The 8,820-nt window shown below is 44.9% G+C and overlaps 1 pseudogene; it reads right to left on the minus strand.

Annotated features, from left to right (window-relative positions):
- Positions 1 to 3,239: 3,239 nt before the first annotated feature.
- LOC129564067 (transcriptional repressor p66-alpha-like) lies at positions 3,240 to 7,428 on the minus strand (annotated as a pseudogene).
- Between the last annotated feature and the right edge of the window lie 1,392 nt (positions 7,429 to 8,820).

Consider the following 8,820-nt stretch of genomic DNA (forward strand, 5'->3'; position numbering starts at 1 on the left):
ATATGGGTTTGAGTGAACTCCGGGAGTTGGTGATGGACAGGGAGGCCTGGCATGCTGTGATTCATGGGGTCGCGGAGAGTCGGACATGACTGAGTGACTGAACTGAACTGAACTGAACTGAGTTTCTTTGAGAATATTAGTAATAATAATAAACAATATGTTAGCAGCAAACATTACTATATTTCATTCAATCTAAGATGCCACTGATTTTGACACACCAATATTTTACATACCACATATAAAACAGAAGTGCCACCAAGTAAATAACAGTACATCACTGATAGGTAAGATTTGTCCTGATTTCATAAATATTAAAATATGTGGAGAAAATGTGCTTCTTAAAAATAAAGAAACATGGTCTATATCAAGCACTGTTGCGAGCACTGTATTTTTTTTAAATTATTTAAGCTGCATAACAACCCTCTGAGGGACGTATACTTTCCTACCTCTTGATCAGTTCTCTCTGATCTTCAGTTCAGTTCAGTTGCTCATTTGTGTGGGACTCTTTGCGACCCCATGGACTGCAGCACGCCAGGCCTCTCTGTCCATCACCAACTCCCGCAGTTTACCCAAACTCATATCCATTGAGTCGGTGATGCCATCCATCCATCTGATCCTCTGTCATCCCCTTCTCTTCCTGCCCTCAATCTTTCCCAGCATCAAGGTCTTTTCAAATGTCAGTTCTTCACATCAGGTGGCCAAAGTATTGGAGTTTCAGTTTAAACATCAGTCCTTCCAGTGAACACCCAGGGCTGATCTCCTTTATCTTCTAAATCTCTCTCTACTCTACTCACTTTTCTCCATCCCTTCTGAAACCGCCATGCAGTGAGACCCAATGCTATTGCTCTATCACCTAATTCTCCCTCCATATCTACTTTTGACTTCCTTGAAAGCTAATTCATTCTCTGCTGTCAGAATTACCTTAGAAAAGGCAAATTTTATCATGTCTTTCCTTGTTTAAACCTTGGAAGATGTCAGTTTTCATTCCAGTCCCAAAGAAGAGCAATGCCAAAAAATGTTCAAACTGCCATACATTTGAGCTCATTTCACATGCTAGCAAGGTTATGCTCAAAATCCTTCAAGCTAAGTTTCAGCAATACGTGAACTGAGAACTTCCAGATGTACAAGCTAGGTTTAAAAAGGCAGAGGAACCAGAGATCAAACTGTCAAGATTCATGGGATCACAGAGAAAGCCAGGGAATTCCAGAAAAACATCTACTCCTGCTTCACTGACTATCCTAAAGCCTTTGATGGTGTAGATCACAACAAACTGTGTAAAATTCTTAAGGAGATGGGAGTACCAGATCACTTTACCTGTTTCCTGCCAAACCTGCATATGAGTCAAGAAGCAACACTTAGAACCGCACATGGAACAACAGACTCGTTCAAAATTGGGAAAGGTGTATGATGCTATACATTGTCACCCTGTTTATTTAACGTATATGCAGAATACAGCATGCAAAATGCCAGGCTAGATGAATTACGAGTTAGAATCAAGATCGGCAGGAGAAATATCAACAACCTCAGATATGCAGATGATACCACTCTAATGGCAGAAAGTGAAGGGGAACTAAAGAGTCTCTTGAGGAGGGTGAAAGAAGAGAGTGAAAAACCTGACTTGAAGCTCAACATTCAAAAAACTAAGATCACAGCATCTGGTCCCATCATTTCATGGTAAATAGAAGGGGAAAAAGTGGAAGCAGTAACAGACTTTATTTTCTTGGGCTCCAAAATCACTGCAGATGGTGACTGCAGCCATGAAATTAAAAAATGCTTGCTCTTTGGAAGGCAAGCTATGACAAACCTAGACAGCAAAGACATCACTTGGCTAACAAAGGTCCTTCTAGTCAAAGCTATGGTTTTTCTGGTAGTCATGTATGAATCTAAGAGTTGGACCATAAAGAAGGTTGATCACTGAATAACTGATGACTTCAAATTGTGGTGCTGGAGGAGACTCTTGAGAGTCACTCAGATAGCAAGGAGATCAAGCCAGACAATCCTATAGGAAATCAACCCTGAATAGTCTTTGGAAGGACTGATGCTGAAGCTGAAGCTGCAAAACTTTGGCCAAGTGATGTGAAGAAATGGCTCATTGGAAAAGACCCTGATGCTGTGAAAGACAGAAGGCAGGAGGAGAAGGGGGAGACAGAGGATAAGATGGTTGGATGACATCAATGACTCAATGGACATGAGTTTGAGCAAACTCCAGGAGATAGCGAAGGAAGGGGAAGTCCTAGCATGCTGCAGTCCATGAGGTCACAAAAAGTCAGCACAACGTAGCAACTGTAAAACAACAAGTATTCTAAGAGTTCACTAACTCATATCCCCTTTCAACTCAGAACTCAGACTAAAAAACATGCAACTTGCTGACTGTGGTGTCCTGCCTCTCATCCAAAGAGCTACTCTCAGTAGAGGTCCCTGGGGCTGCAGGCAGACAGATGAAGGATTGGAAGATTTGTAGTCTGTCCCCAAGATGCAAGATTTACAAACAGGAATATGCAGTACACACTGTTTGGCCAACCTCCCTGTATCTAAAAATGGGAAATCTGGAGACTGGACACAAAAACAGAGGAAGGTTATCTTTATATTCATCAATTTCAGCTTCTAGGTTCCACTCAGCAAATAACTAGAAGCATTGTAGCATGGTTATGGCCCTGGATCCCCAAATGCTTCTGAGACTATACCACTTATTGATATATCTGAAGAGGCATTCAGAAAGGAGAGGGAAATCACTCCCACAGTAGGGAGGAGACTGAGTTCTAAGACTATTTACTTTTTTCTGTTGGGGTATTAATGCAGCTAAAATGCCACTTATGACAATGAGATACTTTTTGCAAACACATGGTATAGATACACCCACTCCAGAAGAGCAAGACAGTTTCTTTCTCAAAACTGAGAAAAATGGATTGAAAAGCAGTGGTCACCGACGTTTTTGGCACCAGGGCTTGGTTTCATGCAAGACAATTTTTTCATGGAGGGGGGTGGGATTATTCAAGCAGAAAGCACATTACATATTATATTTATTATGTCCCCACTGATCTGATAGAAGGCGGAGCTCAGGCTATAATTAGAGAGATAGGGGAGAGAGAAGGGTGTGGCTCTAAATGCAGGTGGAGAACCTTAGCTTTCCCCTGACTGCTTACCTCCTGCTGTGCAGAGCGGGAGGGGGGGGGTTCCTACCTTGCCAGGAATAGGTGCCTCTCCATAGCCTGGAGGCTGGGGACCCCTGAAGAAAGGAATCAGGGTGAAACAATACAGACGGCTTTATGGAAGGCGGTCTTCAGGTGGTGCTCCAAGTTGAGTGCGTTCTTCTGGTTTGACGCCATACAGTCCTCATACATGATGGCGCCGCCCTTCTCCTCCCACCAGCGGCATGAGAAGTCCATCTTGGAGTGTTTACATAAGTAGGGCACCCAGGACAGCACCACAACCTGCCTGCTTGCGTCTCCAGCAGGTTCGGCACCACCTCCTCAAGGCCAACCACCTAGATGGATTCGTTGTTGGCCACGCTGGGCAGGACGTTAGTTTGTGGGGGCGGTGGGAGGAGGGACTTAAAGCAGTGGTTACTCCCATGAAAGCTTGGCTGCCACCTGCCGGCTGACTGCAAAATCAGCAGACGTGACCACGGAGGTACACTGATGGGGGTGCAGTTGGCCTGAAAAGAGGTGGCTGTTGTATAGGGATGGTGAGGAGGGCTGTGGGATATTGACAAGCGGACTAGCGTTGGGGGTGTTGGAGACACAGAGAGGCCCTGCTGGATCCTCTGTCCCTGAATGGACACGGATGCCTGGGGAGCCAGCAAGGACTCACTGTGGCCCACCCTGGAATGTTGTTTCTTGTGGATTTGCTGTCACCTTTCTGACAAGCGGGTGCCCTATGGTCCTAACTACAAGGTCATCTGTGCCCACAGTGGACCCAGGGGTCTTGGGTTGTCATGACCACAGCATCTGAATCAAATAGGTCTGAAGCAATGGCTTGCCAGAAAGAATGATCTGGGTGCCCAGTACAAGTAGGGGAGGGGTAGTCAGGGAACTCTCAGTGGAGCCCCTGGGATTCTGGTTTCCTTTTTTCCCCCCATATTTATAAACATTTTATTTGATTTTAATTAATTTATTTTAATTGAAGGCTAATTACAATATTGTGGTGGTTTTGCCATACATCAACATGAATTAGCCACAGGTACACTTGTATCCCCCCATCCTGAAACCCCCTCCCACCTCCCTCCCCATCCCATCCCTCAGGGTCGTCCCAGTGCAATGGCCCTGAGTGCCCCGTCTCATGCATCAAACTTGGACTGGCGATCTATTTCACATATGATAATATACATGTTTCAATGCTATTCTCTCAAATCATGCCACCCTCGCCTTCTCCCACAGAGTCCAAAAGTCTGTTCTTTATATCTGTGTCTCTTTTGCTGTCTTACATATAGGGTCGTTGTTACCATCTTTCTAAATTCCATATATATGCATTAATATACTGTATTGGTGTTTCTCTTTCTGATTTACCTCACTCTGTGTAATAGGCTCCAGGTTCATCCAGCTCATTAGAACTGACTCAAATGTGTTCTTTTTTATAGCTGAGTAATATTCCATTATGTATATGTACTACAACTTCCTTATCCATTTGTCTGCTGATGGACATCTAGGTTGCTTCTGTGTCCTAACTATTGTAAACAGTGCTGCAATGAACATTGGGGTACATGTGTCTCTTTCAATTCTGGTTTCCTCAGTGTGTTTGCCCAGCAGTGGGATTGCTGGGTAGTATGGTAGTTCTAGTTCCAGTATTTTAAGGAATCTTCACACTGTTCTCCATAGTGGCTATACCAGTCTACATTCTCACCAACAGTGTAAGAGGGTTCCCTTTTCTCCAAACCCTCTCCAGCTTTTATTGTTTGTAGAATTTTTGATGGCAGGCATTCTGACTGGCCAGCGTGAGGTGGTACCTCATTGTGGTCTTGATTTGCATTTCTCTGATAATGAGTGATGTTGAGCATCTTTTCATGTATTTAGTAGTCATCTGCATGTGTTCTTTGCAGAAATATCTGTTTGGTTCTTCGTTTCCTTTTATATTTTACTCTGCTATAACTTTTTCAATAAAATTAGTTTTGCTTCTTGTAATCTTAACTCTTGTTTTAATCACTTAATCATCCATTTTCGTTCTGCAGGACTGCTTTTCATGAAGGCCTCATGATCTGTTTCAAGGCATTCTGCATCAGCCTCTTCACCCTCAGGCTCGCAGGCTACTAGTCCAGGCAGCATGATCACATCAAACAAAGGGGTTCTCCTCTTGGACTTAATGGCACTATGTGTGGTTCACATGTTCATGGGCGCATCACCCACCTGCTCTTCATCTCTGCCCAGGGCGATCACCTCTGCGCCCTCAGCAACATTTGGGCTGGCCCTGCTCCCAGCTCAGGCGTCACTCCCATGTCTCCATCAGTTTAAATCTGAAGCCAATACTCCCCTCTCCCTTTTATTTTCTTGTTCTCCATATTGCCCTCTTCTGGGTGCCATTCAAGTGTTTGTTTCTGACTCCTTGTTGGGTGTTTTCAGTTATTCTGAACTCTTTGCAACCCTGGGATAAATCCCACTTGATCATGGTGTATGATCCTTTCATGTATTGTTAATTTAACTACATACATTTATATTGTATTATGGGCCTCCCAGCTTTGTGCAGTGGTAAAGACTCTGCCTGCCAGTGCAGGAGACACTTCAATCCCTGGGTCAGGAAGATCCTCTGGAGCGGAAATGGCAACCCACTCCAGTATTCTTGCCTGGGAAATCCCACAGACAGAGGAGTCTGGCAGGCTGCAGTCCATAGCATCACAAAAGTGTTGGACATGACTGCAGCAACTGAGCATATATTCTATTATGGCAAAGGTGAAAACACCACCTTTGCCACAAGAGCAACCAGAAAAAAATTTACTCCAAAAATAAGACAATACAAAACAAGTCTATTTCAGAATGAAAGAAAAGTATATAAAAAGACTTTATATGAATTTTAAACCCTATTTTAAAATATAAAATAAATAAATACATCATTGGCCACATAGCCCCAGTCTGTCACCCCCTCCCTCCAGGGAGCACCATTGAGACATCTGGGTCCTGGACCACATCCAGATTTGCTGGTTTGGTCAACTGGTGTCCATTCTTGTATTTTATGTGTCCAGCTGGGCATCCAACTCCTCCATAGAAAATTGCTGCTTTGAATTCCCGACAATGCATCTGCCTCTACCCCAGGTCTGACTCCGTAGTGGATCCATTTCTTCTACTTTAACCTTTGTGTTTTACTGCTTTCACTACAAGTTAACCACTAAAAGGATATTGCCTATAGCTTAAAGTATACATAATGGCTCATCTCCAACATCTCTGCCTCCCGTGCCTGAGTGTTAACTTAAAATACCTTTATTTAAGCTCACAGGAAATATCCTGACAAGGCACACTGGTGAATGACTACAGAAAAGAAGAAATAAACACATCCTCTCTGGAGTCTAGCTGGAACTGGGAAATATTTGCAACAACTCATCATCTTTCCTACTTTACCGCCTCACCTCTCCCTCTTTGATCTATTAAAAAAAAAAAAAGCATCCAACCCCCACAGGATGGTTCTTTGGGATACTAGTCAACAATCTTCCTGGTCTGCTGGCTTTTGAAATAAGGCAGCTCTTCCTTCCGCTAACAGCTCTTCTCTCGATTTATTGTCTTGTGCAATGGTGAAGAGTAAGAGCTTGGATTCAGCAACACTGGTGCCACTGCCACCACTGAAACCTCTCAAAGCACGGTTTCTACTTATCCATCTAATTTACACTCTGCACAGATCTGTGCTTCATGTCAATCTGTGAGGCAACAAGCTGAATATTCCTGGGGCAGCCATCCAAAGGGACACCACTGTACAGTTTCATAGCTTTCAGTGAATCTGCATTCCACTCAGAGAGCACTTCAGCTATTCGGAAACTGTAACCAATGAGTGGTATGGCGCAGCCACTTGCTTTAGAATTCCAAATTCAGCAAAAGGTTTTTGAGTATTAGCAGTGGGACACTCCAAAATCAGGTGGTGTTAAATGTCCACATTTGCTGGTGTTAAATGTCCTGATTTGACACCAGCAATTCACCAGTATCCACACCAGCACCACCTTCAAATCTCTGTCCAAAAGGTCACGTTGCCATTTGTTAGGAAATTGTTTTGGCCTGCTGTAGGGCACTGGCCGGTTCCTACTGCCACCACCTGCTGGGCACAGGTGATGACCAGCTGGACTGTGGATGGATCCACCACCTGGGTTCACTTTGAGAGTGGCTTACACTCCACCACACCAGGGCTAATGCCCAGGAGATGACAATGGACCTCCCTCGGGTCACTCCGGATGCAGCAGTGCACAGTCAGTGATACCAAGCAGATTCTGCTGGGTCTGCCTTTGTTCACTCCAGACATGGATATGATGCTCGGTGGTATACGCCTTGTTTCACTCTAGAGATGGCCACTCTAGCCCTGCTGCCAGAGCTGCTCATTTGGCTGCTCTGGAAGCATCCAGGGTACGGCCCCTGCCACAGCAGCCTCACCAGGTCTGGTTCAGCTAAATGATGTCATCTAGACATCAGTCAGGATGCATGGAATTGGCGTCAGCTGGAGCCTATGAGTCCGTGAGCACTGATGTGTCACTTCTGATGTTCTTTGAGTTTTTACAGTGCAGTCTCCTCCCATGGCTACTAGATATGCTCCTAGCCAGTTGTGGGTGTGGGGTGGGGCAGCAAGTCTGCCCTCAATGTGAAAGTTGCTCACTCAGGTCCGACTCTTTGCAACCCCATGGACTATATAGTCTGTGGAATTCTCCAGGCCAGAATACTGGAGTGGGTAGCCATTCCTTTCTCCAGGGGATCTTCCCAACCCAGGTCTCCTGCATTGCAGGCAGATTCTTTGTCCAGCTGAGCCACAAGGGAAGCCCAAGAATACTGGAGTGGGTAGCCTATCCCTTCTCCAGGGGATTTTCCCGACCCAGGAATCGAACCAGGGTCTCCTGCATTTCAGGCAGATATTTTAGCAACTGCCCTCAATAGACACAGAGAAAACTTTTGATAAAATTCAACATCCATTTATGATAAGAACTCCTCAGAAAGCCAGCAAAGAAGGAACTTACCTCAACATAATAAAGGCCATATATGACCAACCAGCAAACATCATATACAATGGTGAAAAACTGAAGGCATTTCCTCTAATATCAGGAACAAGACAAGGATTGCCATTCTCCCAACATGAACCTGGTGACTGACTTTTTTCACATTCCTAGTCTCTCTTCCGGAGAAGGCAATGGCACCCCACTCCAGTACTCTTGCCTGGAGAATCCCATGGATGGAGGAGCGTGGTGGGCTGCAGTCCATGGGTTCGCTACTAGTCGGACACAACTGAGAGACTTCACTTTCACTTTTCACTTTCATGCATTGGAGAAGGAAATGGCAACCCACTCCAGTGTTCTTGCCTGGAGAATCCCAGGGACGGGGGAGCCTGGTGGGCTGCCGTCTATGGGGTCGCACAGAGTCGGACACGACTGAAGCAACTTAGCAGCAGCAGCAGCAGCAGTCTCTCTTCCACCTAGCTTCACAAAAAGTCTCTCCTGCTGAGGTAACCATTGCTGCCCACCTGTCCTACAGAAATTTCATTACTATCAGTCTGGGACCCCAGTTTTAGGCAAGTCCAGCGTTCCTGCCTTCACAGTCAAAAATATCTGCTTGCCTCACCCAACCTGAGTGGATCCATGCCTCCATTGCTTCACAACTGAAAATGATACCCATATACTGATATATGAATGTTAGAATCTATGACTACAGA

The sequence above is a fragment of the Moschus berezovskii genome, chromosome X (genome assembly GCF_049115385.1).
Source record: "Moschus berezovskii isolate FMDL1 chromosome X, NW_MosBer_1.0, whole genome shotgun sequence".
NCBI lineage: Eukaryota > Metazoa > Chordata > Mammalia > Artiodactyla > Moschidae > Moschus > Moschus berezovskii.